Consider the following 17,960-nt stretch of genomic DNA (forward strand, 5'->3'; position numbering starts at 1 on the left):
TTATCACTACGGTTGCTACACTAGGTTAAAGATACTCGTAATCTGCATATTTTTCTTATACACGTCACAAATATAGGTCAAAAAAACAAAAAAGTGGGTTTATCTTTCTCTTGGAAACCTGCATTACATGTCCTTTACGACAATTGAACCCAAAGATATCGATTACAGTTGCGGATAAAATATTTTTAGTGCTGGTCGTAAAGGACGAAGAACAAAAAAACTTGTCCTTTATGCCCAACTTATATGATTAACGACTGCTGACGTATGAAAACAAGGTGAGTGGAAGGTAGGGCGTGAGATAAGTAGATATTATTTAAATATTCCTACTGTTAGTAAAAGACACAGCTTTATTAAATACCATTTTGTTTTCAAAATTGTCCCTCCGGAAAACGAATAAGATTACTTCCAACGGCATTGTAAATAAGCGCATTACGCATTAAAATTCGAGTTCACATTTCAGCTGGAAGTGACACACTCGTTACCAACAATGCGGACAATTTTATCGGTTCAATTCCTCTATTCATTCCAGCATACAAAAAGTAATTTGAAGTACTGATCCGGATGAGCGCTTACTTAGGTATCTATTTTTAAGAGACGCACCGAGACTCGAAACGGGTGGAGCTGACTTCCGCGCATATGTGAGAAGGCACGCACCGTCTCACACGTCCGTGTCGTGCTTACGAACACGGTAAACACTTACATTATTCTATTGAAGAGATTCCACTCCCCTCTGTAAAGGTCTTATTCCATTCTGTTGCATTTAAATCATCTCGCAACGACTCGACACTCTTCGGCACTTAAGTGCAATATTAATAAAGAATTTTCATCGTTGTATGAACCTGAAGAGGTTAGATTCAAGTGGATTAAGTAAATCGCCATGAAACCACTATGGAATATTGGAGTGGCAAGCAGGCTTCGTCCCGCGAGTGGCTAGTAACAATGACGACGCAGATAAAGAGGGTCGATAACGTGAAATAGCAACGTGAAAACGTGGCGAGAAAATAGCATTATTAACCTCCCGGGCATAATACGCGTGCCAGTGCGCCAGATATGGTAATGATTATGTAAATCCCCTCCTCACAGGTACATCTCGGGAACGTTATATACTTATTAAAAGCAAGATTGCGAGACCGAGGGGATTGTCTCACAAAAAGTTTGTCCGACCTTCAAAAGACTCCAAGTGTTTACCGCGCTCTCAAATTTTACGACGTTAGTAATTTGAAATCTCAGGTTTCCTGAAATCGGACTATCGACGTTGCAGTTTTACTTGGCGACTCTCTTTTCAATTTTCTTAGTTTGCCACTCGATGCAGGGAAGCATTGTATGGCTAGATTCTTATCTCTCTCGAAAGCTATTTAGCTAAATGGAATTTACAGAGCCCGCACTGCAGTTCGACAAAGTACACGGCAATATTTAAAATCCTGAATTTTAAGTCTAAAACCCAGGCATTGTATTATGTGTCTAAGATTTTTCAAGATTCTTTTTACAAAACTCTGGCTGTGTCCTTTTTTTATAATGCACTTCACAAAATTAAAATAGTATCCTGCGCTGTAAACAAATTTTTGTTTAACTTAATAAGAGTTTCAAAGGGATTTAAGCGGAATTGAGAGTTCATGAAAGTTCCAAATTATCTGTTATATGTACGCGTTTGGAAAGTACGTATCCGATAAACATTCGTCAACAATTACACAAAGCGCTGTTTAAGATGTTTAACTTGAAGCACCTAATTGAGCCCCGTTAATCAAGATTCAAGAGTAGAAAGTTTTCACAAGTGCTTAAATTATTTACCTCAAACAAAAAACATCGACATTCAAAGGATTTCTGAGATGTTTTCGCTTACATTGAAGTAGCGTAGAACACAAAGTGTATAATGCAAATATAAAATATTGAAAGCAAGCGCTGAGCGTCAAAAAACTGACGCCGAACCTCGTTAATGAACTTAATGAGTAAAGAAACTGAGTTGTATCACACGGATAAGTTTACGAAAGCATCTCGCAAGTTTCTATTCTGGATTCTGGTGATACAAGCCGAAGTATTCGTTTAACTTGTACTGAGCAAATTTAAATGCATCATAAAATAAATACAGTCTTATTTCATGTTTCAAAATTTCCCGTTTAACGCCAGTTAATAACTATTTTGCGTATTATACGTTAATTATGAATTTGTAATTATTAAGAAGATTATCAGTATAATCGGTATTTATGTGATTGAAAGAGGCAAACATAAACTTTTGATGCATTATCATTATTTTGTATGATCATTTAAACAAAACATACTAAGGCTATAGAAAAATGGATTAATGATGGATTATCAATGTAATGATGAGTTTGTACATGATTCTAAGTATGAAACTGTGTTGCTACGTTTTTAATGAAAGAACAATTCAAGCATTCAGCAATCCACATGAAAATGTCATTAAGTTTTAGACCTTGTATGAAAAACAAAAGTCTTTCATTTCAATGACAATTTCAGATGGATTGGAACGTTATTGCGTAACTACGTCCAAATACAATCGAGTGTATTTACTAAAAAATACACGCGATTGGTCTTTGAATAAACGTTTTTAGTTTTCATTAATATCCACAGAAAGGCAACAAAAGCTTGACAGGAAAATTGACACTAGAAAATATCGGCAAATAACGCTAACAAAAACCCAGTCTCCAAAACTACGCGATACCTACGTACTCAGTAAAATGAAATACGTAGTCGGCACCGGCCTTCGGAAAATGGTTTAATATCGAAATGTGATCACTTAGCGCAATCTCTTACCAAAGAAAAAAACACAGAAAATTCTCGAATGTACTTAGCTTTTACCAGAAACCGAAATATGTTTCAATTTTCATGAAACACACAAAAACAGTTGGATAGGCGGCCCAATCCATTCCTTTTTTGTATTAGATGAATGAGTTTTACGCTTTTTCCGCTACATGCTTTGTGCTCCAGATTTTACAAAATATTGCGATACCTACGCATGTTATTTAAATTTCGAATGTTGGCAACCCATCAATGTTATGAGATTAAACTTATGAGTTTTTAGTGTTACTAATTCGTCAATCGTTTGTTTAGATATGTGATTGTAGGGTAAACTCGCTTCATTCGGTGACACGCCTAATTCGGTGATTACAAGCTTTGAAGCACTATTCCGAACGCGACCAGTGGTAACGCTGAAAGTGAACGCAGCCGACGCGCGCGAAGGAGGGTAGATCGCGCGCTGTCTATACAACTTTAACATCCACCCGCTTTCGTCAGTTTTTCCGTGATCATGATGCATGCAACTACGTCGAAATATCGGGAGCTCGACAAAAAAGGTAATCACGGTCTATATCCCGGTCAATATAAGTCTAATGAAAATAACCGTGAATCATTCAAAACTCTTACTATTCCGAAAGATGATTTTTGGTTGTTTCACCAAATTAGGCGTGTCACCGAATGAGGCGAGTTTACCCTACTAATAGAACACGTACTAAACATGCATAGGTACATAGTTTGCTTCATCTCGATTTATCAAACCTAGAAATAATTAAGTATTCATGGAGATACGGCTATAGAATTCTTCGACGCTGCAAAAGCACCCAAGAGGAAAATATTTACGCTTTTTCGAAATGCAGAAATCAAGTAACAAGGAATCGGTTTTAGCGTGGAGCGTCAGGGCTTGCGAATAAAACGAAAGTACCATCGGTGCAGTAATAATGCTTACCTTCTGAAATATGAGTGAGGCATCCAAGCGTGCCGCAATGCTGGCGAATCATCGGAAATGAGCAAGTAATTAGTGCCGTTTTTGATGTTTCGTAGAATTCTTTTTTCATTTCATTGTTGATTACTTTTGGGAATTTTTTCATCAGGTTATCGTAACTACATGCTTCATTTTATTTCAGATGACTATCAGGTTGCTGGAAATAATGTTTGCGAATATAAAAGGAGGTAGGGCATAGCGAATGATATTCCGCTTTTTGTGGTAGGGCACAGCACAGCGGATATCGTCTCGCTCGAATCTAGAGAAGAGCCCAACTAGGGAAGTACCTCCGCCTTACAGAAGACCACAGCCAAATAGCACTAGACCCTACTCATAGTGTTGTGTTCCTGCCGGTGAGTAAGGCTGCCAGAGCTCAACGAGGGTGCGGTGTGCCGACGACGGGAGGACTTACGGAACTAATTTGTTCCGTCTAATCCTCCTTGGAACTTGTACACTCCTTTTTACTGTGTACTTATACATAACACAGCAAAAGGGAGTGTACAAGTTTCTAATGGGGTGGCAACGCGCATGTGACACTCTTTGAATTGCAGGCGTCGATAGGTTACGGTGACCGCCTTCCATCAGGCGGACCGTATGCTTGTTTTCAACTGACGTATTATAAAAAAACCGGCCAAGAGCATGTCGGGCCACGCTCATTGTAGGGTTCCGTAGTTTTAGGTATTTTTCTCAAAAACTACTGAACCTCAAGTTCAAAACAATTTTGCTAGAAAGTATTTATAAAGTTCTACTTTTGTGATTTTTTCATATTTTTTAAACATATGTAAACCCTTATTCATTTTTTAATACCTATCCAACAATATATCACACGTTGGGGTTGGAATGAAAAAAATATCAGCCCCCACTTTACATATAGGGGGGGAGGGGGGTACCCTAATAAAACATTTTTTCCATTTTTTATTTTTGCGCTTTGTTGGCGTGATCGATATACATATTGGTACCAAATTTCAGCTTTCTAGTTCTAACGGTTACTGAGATTATCCGCGGACGGACGGACGGACGGACGGACAGACAGACAGACATGGCGAAACTATAAGGGTTCCTAGTTGACTACGGAACCCTAAAAAAATAAGTGAGACACAGCAGATAATACATTGGGTAAACAAGCTGGATGCCACCAAGCCAAAAAGGATATCTGACATCACACAGTTGCTCTTTCAACTTGCTAGTTAACGTTCTTATATCAGGTGTTACGTAAATGAGGGCGCGTGGATACAGAATAAATAAACTCGAATGTGGTATTGCTAAGGAAATGACAAGACGATTTTCCCCGAAAAACCTTCTCGAGATTTTACTCGAACTACGAACTTCAAAGATCTCACAGAATTCCAGAGGCGCAAGTTATCTTATTGCAGAAACCTCATGCTAAAATATAATACATTGATCGCAACAAACTTGGTGAATGCCACCTGTGGCGTAAAGCGCAATGCATGGCGCAAGGTGGTCAACTTGTAGACCAAAGAATAATTTCATTCTGATTCTGCGAGTGGACTGCGATTCTGGAGAATATTGAAATTGTTTTCTAACGAATTTTGTATCTGGCCGGTTAGTTCCTTACAGATAGAAAAGAGTTTTAGGTAAATCTTACACTAATGTCGACAATGAGGCTATATTCTCGCCTGTCCTACCGTCGCCCATGCCAAACCGCGGATGGCTAAAAAAAATCATGTATTGTATGGTACAGTCACCTGCAAAAATAAGTGATGATTTCTGTTCCTTGTCGCTTTTAATCATTTGAGAACTTTGTATGATATAGATTTTATTGTGACAAGGTACAGAAATCATCAATTATTTTTACCGGTGACTGTACAGGCACTTTTTATATAATGAATTAAATTATGGGCTTTGTTGTGGGTTGTTTACTTATAGGACTATAATATAACTTTTAGTTTGATAATAGAAGCTTCTCAATAACCTTTGTTTTTATTAAGTGGCACGTCCTCGTCCCCGATCTAATCAAGAGCAGTCCCGTGACGCACGCGTCATTTGCCTGTTCTTTTAGTGCAAGTTTGATTTCAGTATCGTGTCGTTTTAAATAAAGCTAATTCATAAGGGAAATACTTTTTAACATTATCAAAACTATAGTCAGAGAGGGTATGAATGAAACTAAAGTAAGGTACAGCGCGACAATTTCTACTGGGGGGCAAATGCAACTGATCCATTTTTGTCCACGTTTTACAATGTTTGCATTATCAACGAGGGTGCGGTGTGCTGATGACGGGAGGACTTACGGAACTAACTTGTTCCGTTTATTGTCCTTTGAGTCGTCGGCAACCCGAACCCTCCTTGGAACTTGTACACTCCTTTTTGCTGTGTACTTAACACAGCAAAAGGGAATGTACAAGTTTCTAATGGGGTGGCAACGCGCATTTGTTTGAGTTGCAGTCCATAGTTTCCGCTTTACATCAGCGATATATGGCACGCGTGTTCAGTAGATACATGTGGAACTCAACTTAATAGTGTAATAATGGAAATAATGGATCAATTACAATTGACCCCCAGTCGAGATTTGCCCCGCTGTACCTTAAGTGAATAATGAGAGGCATGGAAAATAATGCTGCAATTTTTACATCATGGAATGGAAACTCACATGTGGAATCTCTCTTAATAATATCGTAGTCATATTGATAGGCATTGTACGCTGATTGCTTACTAAATACAAACATAAGATTAAATAGATATTCTTCTCGTGGGTGTCGTAGAAGTCGACTGTGGGATATGGGTTAAGTTGTGGCGTAGGCGAGAGGCGGGCAACCTGTCACTGCAATGTCACAATTTCTATTTCTTTCAACCCCTTTTTGCTAAGAGTGGCACTGAAACTTAGTAGTTCATGTGTTCTGCCTACCCCTTTATGAGATACAGGCGTTATTATATGTATGTATGTATGTATGTGTATAATAGGTGACTGTCGAGTGACGTCACGGACGGTAACACACACTGTTACGCTCGCGCTTTTTTGTTATCACAATAATAGTAATCTCACGAGTTGCCTTCATCTGCGCTTATCAATGTGTGCACTGGTGCCTCATTAGCCTGTGTTAGTGTGTGCGTTCTGCCGCGCACTAGGATAGTGCGTTTATAGTGCTTTTTATAGCTGTGTATCAAAGTGACATTTTACGTGTGGCGGGTAGATTGACAAGATTTGGTTGACGGTCTATACACACTTTATAAAATTTAAGACTCTGGTGCTACGGCTAGCGCCATCTAGCAACGCATATTGGAACTGTTGTGGTTGACTTACGATAAAGCCCCCTATTCACGTAGTGAGCGAAATGGTTGTCTGCGCTGCGGCATGCGGTAAGCCCATGGGCACAACGGGTGTCGCCAAATGCAGCTGTGGGCTGACTTTCCACAAAGTCTGTGTGAACATGGGCCCAAATGCCCGCGTTCCTGTTACTTGGGCTTGTCCGACGTGCAAGTCGGCCAGCTGTCGGCGCGACAACTCCGACAATACGCCTGTGAAGCAGAGTGTCGCCGACGAGGATGATGCGCCAGTTGACCAACAGCTGGATGTTGCGGAGCAGCTGTCCTTGCTTCGCATTGAGTTTGGGGCTGTGCGCAGCGAAATTGCGGGCTTGCGTGGCGAGGTGGCCAGCCTACACAACCTCTTCGGCAGCCTCAATAGCCGCCTGGATGTTCTGGAGGACAAGGTCAGGCGCCTGGAGGAGCGCCCGGAGGGTTCCGCCGAGAGCGAGTCGGGTGACCAGACCTCGGCAGGAGTAGCGGTGGAGCTTCAGCAGACGGTTGCGCGCCTACAGCTGGAACTGAACGACCGCGACCAGGACGCGCTGCTCTCTGACCTCGATATTGGTCATATTCCAGAGGCAAAAGGGGAAAACGCTGTCCACACAGTTATCCTTGTCGCGGCCAAGTTAGGGGTCACGTTGGAGCAGCGGGACGTGGTGTTCGCCGAGCGAGTCGGGGCAGTGAACAGGAGCGAGGAAGGAGCAGACGCTGAGGCTGGGGGCCGGCCGCGACGTGTCGTCGTTAGGTTGGCGCGGAGACAGCTGCGGGACGAGCTGCTGCAGGCTGCCCGGGTGCGGCGCAATTTCACCTTTTCCGACGACAACTCCTCAGGCCCTCCGCGTCGCGTCTATGTCAACGAGCGCCTGACACGGACGAACCGCCTACTTTTCCACAAAGTTCGCGAGTTATGTAGGCAACACCAGTGGAGGTTCTCGTGGACGAGGCGAGGCCGAATCTTTGTTCGACAGGCAGAGGGAAAGTCTGCTGTTTCCATACGCTCTGAATCAGACTTGCAGCGTGTTTTTGGAACGAACTCTGTCTGAGGACTGGGCGGTCGTATGTAGTATTTACGAATTAATTCCTCAACTGTGGCAAGATGTTTTTTTATTTAGTTTCTTAATCTTTATGTTGGTTAACATGTTATTTTCTTCTTCTCTATGTCATGTAATCTGTAATCTGTGGCTTATTTTGTGTACGTCAGGCTGGTATGCTATTGTTTTCTGTCAATGTCAAACTTATGTGACTTCTGTCATCTGTCAGGTGGAAGGGAATATTTATTATCACAATAACTACGGGTAATAAAAAAAAACTCAAAATTGGTTTGTACAATGCAGGTTCTCTCGGCACGAATCATGACAACTTTATAGCGGCTGCAGCTCGGCAGGATCCTGACGTGCTTGCAATCAACGAATCGTGGTTAAGGGCGGGCGAGGAGGGGCGGGCTCCGGCACTTTCAGGATACAGTTTTCGGCATATTCCCAGACCGCAGGGTGACCGGTCGCGCGGTGGAGGCGTAGGTTTTTATGTCAAGCGAAATCTCAATGCTCGAACCTGGCCACATCCTGTTGACCCATTGCATAGGTTGGTTGAACAGATGTGGATTACATTCACTCTCAATGGAAAGAAGCTAGTGGTTGGAACAGCATATCGACCACCTTGGATGAATCTACAATTATTTTTTGATGCCATAACTGACTCAGTTAGTTCAATTCGTGGCTATGATAATTTGATTATTCTTGGTGACTTCAATGTAAATCTATTGAACATCACAGATACGAAAACCACTCAGTTAAATAATTTTTTAACTAGTACTGGATTGTCACAATTCGTTTCTCAGCCTACACACTTTACTGACTCTAGCCAAACGCTGATAGATGTTGTTTGCTCAGACATGCAGGCCATTAACACTACCGTTGACCATGTCGGCTCTCTGTATGGTCACTGTCTTGTTGTGAGTGAATTTAATGTTAAGCGTGAGGTTTTAAAGCCCTACCATATTACCTATAGGTCTTTCAATAATATATGCGACAAGGACTTTGATGTGGATTTGCAGTGCATGAGGTGGGACTTGATATTGGGCCTCGACAACTTGAATGATATGGTGGATGCTTTTAATCAACAAGTTCTTGGTTTATTTAATGTACATGCTCCAATTAACACATCTTTGATCAAAACCCAATCTTATCCCTGGATAACTGACACCATCAAATTAATGATGAAACTGCGTGACAGTGCTGCGGCAGAATTTCACAAAAATCAGAGTGATGCTAAAAGGACCTATTACAAAGACCTTAAATCTCTTGTAAACAAGGCTTTGTATTTTGAAAAGATAGCATATTTTAGACAAAACATTAATAATAAAATAAATCAACCTAGAACATTATGGAAAAACTTGAAATCTACAGTACTCCTTCATTCAATGATCCTAGTATCTTAAACAAACATTTTCTAGAGCTTCCAGGAACCACAGGAGTCACCATTTCACAACTGACCTTTTATGAATTCCATAGATATCATGATTCAGTGTTCCACCTAGAGACCATCAACTCTAATCATATTATTAAAATAGTAAAAGGTTTAAAATCAAATGCTGAGGGTTTTGATGGCATAAATTTAAATATGATCATTTTAACTTTCCCCTACACAATTGACATCATAACTAGTTTAATAAATACCTCAATCCTTACATCCACCGTCCCAGATATCTGGAAGTTAGCTGTAGTAAATCCTTTACCTAAAGTACCAAATCCATCCACTCTTAAAGACCTTAGACCTATAAGCATACTGCCCTGTCTGTCTAAAATTATGGAAAAAGTTGTTAGCTCACAGTTAGCCACCTTTCTGGAAACTAATAATATCTTGCCAGATTTTCAATCAGGATTTAGGAAGGGACGAAGCACAATGACCGCATTGCTTGATGTCACTGACAATATTTTAGACGCCCAAGATAAAGGAATGTGCACTCTCTTAGTGCTTCTTGATTTCTCGAGGGCTTTTGATTCGCTAAACATAAATCTGCTGTTGTCAAAATTGGCTTACTACGGGTTTGATCACAAAACTATTATGTGGTTTGCGAGTTATCTGTGTAATCGCTCGCAAATTGTAAAGGTACGTCTCAATGATGGCTCCTCAAGTCTATCAGAAAAAGCTGAGTTAACTCGAGGAGTACCTCAAGGCTCTGTTATTGGACCACTCTTATTTATATTATATTCAGCAGATGTTACATCTCGCATCATGCACTGCAAATATCACATTTATGCAGATGACATACAAGTATACATTTCATGTAAGCCATCAGATATCAATAGTGCCATACAGAAATTAAATCAGGACCTTACCAGAATATCAACATGGGCCACAGAAAACTGCTTGGTACTTAACCCCAGCAAAACTAAGTACATTGTGTTTGGGAGTAAGCATCAACTGTCTAATGTTGATATTTCGGAGAATGTCATGCTGATGAATGTACCAGTTGATAGAGTGTATGAAGCGCGCAACCTAGGTCTCCTTATGGACTGTGGATTACGATACGAGAAACACATTGCAGAGACTATTAGAAATTGCTTCTACAGACTTAAGGTGTTGTACAAAATTCGTCCATATTTATGTGAAAGCCTGCGCATTCAATTGGTTGAGTCGCTTATACTGTCAAAATTCAATTACGTGGATGTCGTGTTTGGGCCAAGGCTTCTTGCTAAAACTAAAAGACTCATTCAACGTGTTCAAAATGCATGTGCTCGCTTCTGCTTCAACATTCCTTTGAGAGCTCATGTAACCCCGTATCTGAATAGCCATAACATTCTTAAAATGCAACACCGGCGTAAACTTCATTTGGCGTGTTTGCTCTTTGGTGTGCTGAACTTCAAAACCCCTGGATATCTTTTCGATAAACTATCTTGCGTAAAACTCCGTGAACGCCGTGAGTGCACAAGCCATTTGTTGACGCCGCGTCATGCGACTGCCGCTTTCCGAGGTAGCTTCCGGTTTTCTGCCTCTCGTTGCTGGAATATAATCCCACCCCCTTTGAGGAACCTGCAAAGTATTCACAGTTTCAAATTAAAGCTTAAACAGTATTTGTTCGATCACCAACTTAACCAAGAAACCTGCGCACTTGACACGAGTTGCCTGTAGTTAATACTCACCACAATGTTTATGTTCCATCGGCCTGGGAATGGAATCGACAACTTGCAAACCTTATTAAGATAGTTGTTCAATTAGTTTATATTTGGTACAGTTTTGTAATCCATCCTCATTATCACGTCACGTTGTTAAATCTGTTGTCTTGTGTCAATTGTCATCTTTAGTTCATGTAACGTCCGTTGGCGCTAGTACACGAGCGTTTAATGTCACGCCACGCTATATCCGACCGGACTGATTCAGGTTCGGTCGCTATCAAAACATAAAGTCCGTCTAGCCATGTTTTTATTCTTGTCATGTTTTTATTTTTAAATTATGCTTTTTTTGTTCCTTTTGTTTCTTCTTTTGTATGTTATGTTACCTTCCGTGATTTTTCTCACTTAATGGTCTCACCGGAAGACCAGCGCTGGAAGTCGCCAGCAATATGCTGAGGTGAAGCCATTTCGTGGCACTTTATTACTATTTTATGTCAGTGTAAAATTGTTTATTATCTGTGTGCTTTCGAATAAAAATATTCTATTCTATTCTATTCTATTCTATTCTATTCTAATATTAAATCCGCAATACACGTTCGTATTTCATCTTAAAATTAAACCAAACGCGGACGTAAACTCCAAAGTAACAACTTATTTATGCCAAAAGCAAGGCATTAAATATCGCAAGTAACAATAAGAAGCGAGATCGTGGAAAATCACCGAGTAGCGAGTTGCAATTAGCGGGCGAACACCCAGCGGAAATAAATAACGATATTTGCCTCCAGCCGCAGATCCGGGTGAAAAATAAGTTAAGTGTACCGACACGAATATCGATAAGTACTGATACAAATTTAGCAGTAGTAGTTAGAAGCTAAGACTAAGCATAAAAATAATGACTTTTATTTATAAACTAACCAAAAAATAAAAATTTTGAAAAAACCCCCGACCGCGACATAGTGGACCGATTTTCATGAAACATGGCTAAGAACACTCCCGACTAACTCAGCTTTCAAACAAAAAAGACGTTAAGTTCGTAAAGACGCCACGAGTATTTTTTGACTCAGTTAAACACCGTTGCATACAATACTTTTTCTACGACCATGCACTTACTTTTTAATAGTTTTCTATAATAACTTTTGTGAAATTCGCACTATTTCCTGTATTTTGACTTGTCGGCCTCCCCTCTGTTCCTGCCTCACCCTGTCGCTCGCACTCTCCCGCGCCGCCGCCGCCGCCAGCCCCCGGCGCACCGCGCACCCACGCTATATCCCTTAAAGGCTTCCTAACACTGCTTTAAGAGCTATATCGTATGCGTGGGTGCGCGGGGCGCCGGGCGGGGGCGGGCATCTTTTATGTAGGGTTTTAATGATCTATGCACGACACTGTAAATGACGAATAACAACACGGAAGTAGAAAAAATATAATAAAGAAGGATATCCATTGAAAGCACATACGTCATATAGCATACCATAGATCAAGCAAACGTCAAATTAACATGTCAAATGAACTCAGTAAAATCCACTGAGTTGTCCGTCTTTAATCGTCAACAAAAACATTAAAAATGTCTCGTTACGGGATATTTAATTGCAACAACACAAAAATTATGATCACTCAAGGGCCTGAGTCATATCTAAACTAAAATCATAGACAACTTCAGTACAAAATCTGACACGCTCGGCCGCCATACAAATAGATGAACTTGTTTCTTCTATCTAAATCTGATTCTTTGATTGGAACGGATAAAGTACTTACTTAGAGACACAATGTCAATTATTATCAATTACAAGAATTCACTCAATTGTGATACAATCTCTGCCAAATTAATTCACATCGAGCTTAGCAATAGGTAAGTTAATAACAATTTAGAGTAGGAAGTAAAAGCTTTATTATTCACGAAGATGGCTCCTATCTTGGTGCCCACTCAATAAACGCTTTAAATATATTTAGGCAGAATTTAATTTACAAATTCGATGCTGGGCAGTGAGCGTTTGACGTGGCGGGAGATCACTAATGGCGACTACAGAAATGCAAATAGATTTGATTGGCTAGTCCTCCGAACCTCACTTCCCTACCTGTCTTTACGCTCCGGATTTTCCCTACAATTCAATACATCGTTATTCAGGAGTGCTTTGAGCAATTTCGATGATCATACTATGCATGTGAAATGATATACCGAGCGAGAAAGCGTTGGGCGTGTAAAGTACACCTTTACGAAAAACTAGCCTCCTGTTGAATATCATCTTCTTCGTACGCTTTTGTGAAAGAAATTGTAGTCATTGATGTCGTTGCACGAATATTTTTCGTTTCCCATTATACCTTTACTGTTATAAAAGAGTGGTCCAGTTGAAATTCATACATAACTAATTTTGTCCATTTTATGCTAACATCATTATAATATTATTAAATTAAAACGGGACTTAATCGCGTAAAACTTACGTATATACGAGTATTTAACCCGACGTTTGACCATGGACCACGGACGTAATGTCATGTCCGAAACGTCGGGTTAAATATAAACGTAAGTTTTACGCGATTAAGTTCCGTTTTAATTTAATAATATGAGTGAAGATCGTGTTAGTTTAAATCAATATATCATTATAATAGAAATTGTATATCAATTAAGTTTTTCAATAACGTTTAATATTATTTTATCAAACGAACATACACATTAAAATAAGTAGGCATTATAACAAAATGAGAAAACGAAGACTACATACGGGATGTAACATAATCTGGCTTGTAGAAGCTAGCCTTCCACATTTTTCCTCCTAAGGGACCTGCCATGGATATCAGGTTACTTTATTATTTGAATTGGCAGAAATCGGCTAAGCTCAGAATGGAAGTCATTACAAGGGGAATTTACTAGCAATTTCATTGCCGAAAATGTTTCTGAGACCTACTTGCGTACTAGCAGTTTAGTATTTCATGTTGGTGTGTTACATTTCACTGTGGGCCGTGTCGTAATTCGTAGTCGGCATATTTACGCATTGCAAACACGTGGATGTTAAGCTAGGTAGACCGCGATGTACTAGCCCTTTGCACTGCAGTATTCAAATTCTATCCGACTAGAACTCTTGGGAATAAGTCTAATCGAGTGATTGGTTTTGCATTTCGACTGGTTCGTGTGGTTTAGTTTTTAATAGCATTGCTGTGCAGGTATTGTGCCATATAAATTGGTTACTAATTCGGTCCTTTGGGAACGTGCACAAGAAAACCCCTTATAGCAGTTGCAAATAATATTATTATGCGTATTTTTATAGATCCTCGAGTGTTAAGTAAATAAAAATCGTACTAATTTCAATGCTACCTCTCGATATTATATTAAGTACTTATTTTAAACAATTCTGAGCGATTGAATTTTACTATTCCATTAGGTAGGTACTCAAAAAGATAAATCTTTAAGATAAAGTGACTTACTTGGTACGGATTTATTCGCTCATTTTATTGTCCTCGATTCGTTTGGAATTCAGTAGAATTGGTAGTCACTATTTTGTTATGTTTGTATAACTCACAACACACCTTAGTCGGGACATATAAGTATTTATCTAAAAAAGCAATTAATTGTACATGCCAAAACCTACGACATTTTGACAGTATACACCGGAGGTTTCACTTCGAATAAGATTAACGGATAGTGCAGAGAAATGTTTTTTTTTCGACATCGTCTATGATTCCAAAGATAATAGAATTTCATGTATGATTCGCCTTCTCAGTTGACAACCGTATCTGTCAAATTTTGTGCAACACGGTTTTTACCTGTCCTATCTTAAATTGATTATTAATTTGGTTATTTCAATGTTACAAATAACGTACATGATCCGTGACATAATAGCAGAAGATACATCTTATTCCTATTAAGGCTAATGAGTAGGCTTCGCCATCCAGCGGGCAAATGAAGCTATTCTTATGAGAGTAAGTATACCTATACAGGGTGTAATCGTTAAGTGTGGTCAGGCCATAATCCCGTAAATATAACGGATATCAGACATATTCCATTTGATATCGAAAGTGCGTTACACAATGAGTAAAATTACATTAAAAACTTTTTTTAAATAGAAGAAGTAATATTAAAAATACTAAGTTAAAACACTCCCATACATTTAGTATGACGACTTACAGCGTCAAATAATGTCGGGTGTCGAAAGAGATAATGATCAGTACGTGTAAATACTTGATAATTAATTGATATGGAGTAAGTTAATATGGAGAGGTTGTCTGGAAGAGATCGCTGTTTAGCGATAAGACCGCCTGTTGTCTACCATTGTTAATTAAAGTTATGTGCTTTTTTTTATGTCATCTTGTTATATTGGTGAGCAATAAAGAATATTTGTATTGTATTGTAAGTGGTTAACATAAGACAATTCATAAATCATTTGATAACAGTAAAATGCTTCGGCCGTATGAACTAGTCTTTCAATGAACGGCTTACCTACTAAATGTATGGAAGGGTTTGAAGTTAATATTTGGGATATTTCTGCTGTTATTTAAAAATAGTTATTAATGTAATTTTACTCATTGGGTAAGTAACGCTCGTCGCACTTTCGATATCAGTTGGAAGTTTTCTGATATCTGTTATATTTACGGAATTATAGCCTGGCCACACTTAACGATTACACCCTGTATATTACCGTAAATATACCGCATAAAGATCACGGAGACTTTTCAGTTAGTTAATAGCTTGCTTTTTATATCGTATAATTTTATTGGTTTTAATTTTGTAGTCATAAAGTCATTTCCATAGTAATATAAAATACTGTTTATGAGCAAAAATGATTATTTAAACAAAACCGGGTATGAAGATACTTTACCGGTAAGGGAAAATATATTGTAGAATTCAATTTTTTAATCGTCATTCTAAATAATAAAAGCTAATATTAAAAACCTACAGTTAACAGTAATTTTAGTATCATCCAATGATAATGTTGTATTCAAATTCTTTAGCAGATTATGCATTTTGATTGTGACATTTTGAAGATGTCTACATATATTTAACACTAGTCATATTAAGTTTGGTTTCACACCATACCTAAATTTCATTAAATAAAACTGTTGCAGGATTCAAACATGGACAGGAACTGAATTGGAAAGATATCGCTATACCAAGAAAACCATATTTCTTTCTGCTTTCGTTGAAATATGTAAGTACTTTTATCTCATACTAGCTTTTGCCCGCGGCTTCGCTCGCGTTAGAAAGAGTCAAAAAGTAGCCTATATCACTCTCCATCCCTTCAACTATCTCCACTTAAAAAATCACGTCAATTCGTCGCTTCGTTTTGCCGTGAAAGACTGACAAACATTAGTATGGATTCTACTATATCAATCAGACTGATGTAATATTTATGTGTCCGAAACCGTACTTAAAGTAAAATTCTGTACTTATTTTATTAAATTCTCATTCGTCAATCACGCAAAATCGGCTGACGTGTTTCAATTAAATTAATTTACCAAATCAACCAAGTAACTCACAAACGTTTTAACATCCCGGTCTTACCTTCCCTTCCGATAATACTTTATCTTTGGAGCTTTTGCACTAACGATTGCATGTCTTAAGTGTGAACCCTTGAAACTTTCGAAGACGTTTTGTATTTCCACAACTGATAGCTTGCACTTATCTCATGTGGACCCACTTCCATTATTGGCAGTTGCGTCTTCCTGTACAGAGACAAAGCAACGACTTGACAAACTACAATATTGCAGTAGGTATTTGGAGAGCTTACCAGTATAATACGCGATGACAAAGCGCCGTGAGCCGTGCCGCATTTCAGGCTCCAACTTATACGGCTAAATGCGAGTAGTGATGCAAGATGCTATGATAAATTGATTGAAAAGCTGAGAAGTTAAATATTAAATATACGTTAACCTTTAAGGCGACTTTTGTGGAAATACGTATTTGACCTAATTGTTTATCCACGCTAGCGATTGGTTTGATCAACTGGTTATGCTTACATTGGCCACTTAAGATTAGACCGCTACGGTAAAATGCCAAGGAATATTTTTTAACATTTTATTTTTCAAATGTGTACAAATTGCTTTTCGCTAAATTCTAAATTAGTTCCGCTACTTGGAAAAATGTAAATTCATGCTATGACCTATAATGTCTTTTTAGAAATTGAATGTATCTACAGTGTATTTTAATCGTCGTATCAGTTAAACAACACAAAACTGCATAACAACAAAAAGCAAGCTTAACCTATAAAAACACCACTATTTCATTAAATAAAGCATTCTTCTCACTTTAAAATATAATAGCGCGAAGAGTTTACGGTCAACGAGCGACTAGAAATTGGGTTTAAATGAACGAGGTGTAGTCTCGGTATCGCAAAATCTTATTTAATTGAATGATAACAGCCGCAAGACAGTACTCTGTTTATGTAAATTTGACTCGGTTATTAGACCCTCGTTGGAATGTTTCGATTAGGTCGTGCTAGAGCGTATTTTAATCATAGTTTTAGCTGTCAATAACTTAAATATTTATAGCTCATTACGGCAATGTTACAAAGCTGTTTATACATTTGGATTTTAATAGATAATTAATGAAAGAGTATTACGTAATATAATTACACGGTAATTTATCCGATTAATACATAAATACCTCTTTAATGCAAATTTATGCTCGTAGCGCTATGCCGCAGCCGGTTCTTACCTTGCTTCTTAATACAAAGGGACAAAGTCTTATAAAAAGGAACCAAGTACTTGACGTCTATTCCATATACATTTTTTCCTGTTCTGATTTTTTTCCATCCCTCTTATTAACATTCTAAAAACAATTTCATCCCCACAAAAGGGGTAAAGTGTTTATATCACAACACCTATTCAAACGGCCGAGGAGAAAATTTGCATTAAATCCATTT

At 38.7% G+C, this 17,960-nt stretch overlaps 1 protein-coding gene across 4 annotated transcripts in view; it reads right to left on the reverse strand.

Annotated features, from left to right (window-relative positions):
- Positions 1-17,960, reverse strand: part of LOC125227931 (RNA-binding protein Musashi homolog Rbp6) — an 827,229-nt gene that overhangs the window by 418,696 nt on the left and 390,573 nt on the right. The gene's annotated exons all lie outside the window — the stretch shown is intronic.

This window comes from Leguminivora glycinivorella, chromosome 7, assembly GCF_023078275.1.
Source record: "Leguminivora glycinivorella isolate SPB_JAAS2020 chromosome 7, LegGlyc_1.1, whole genome shotgun sequence".
Taxonomy (NCBI): Eukaryota; Metazoa; Arthropoda; class Insecta; order Lepidoptera; family Tortricidae; genus Leguminivora; species Leguminivora glycinivorella.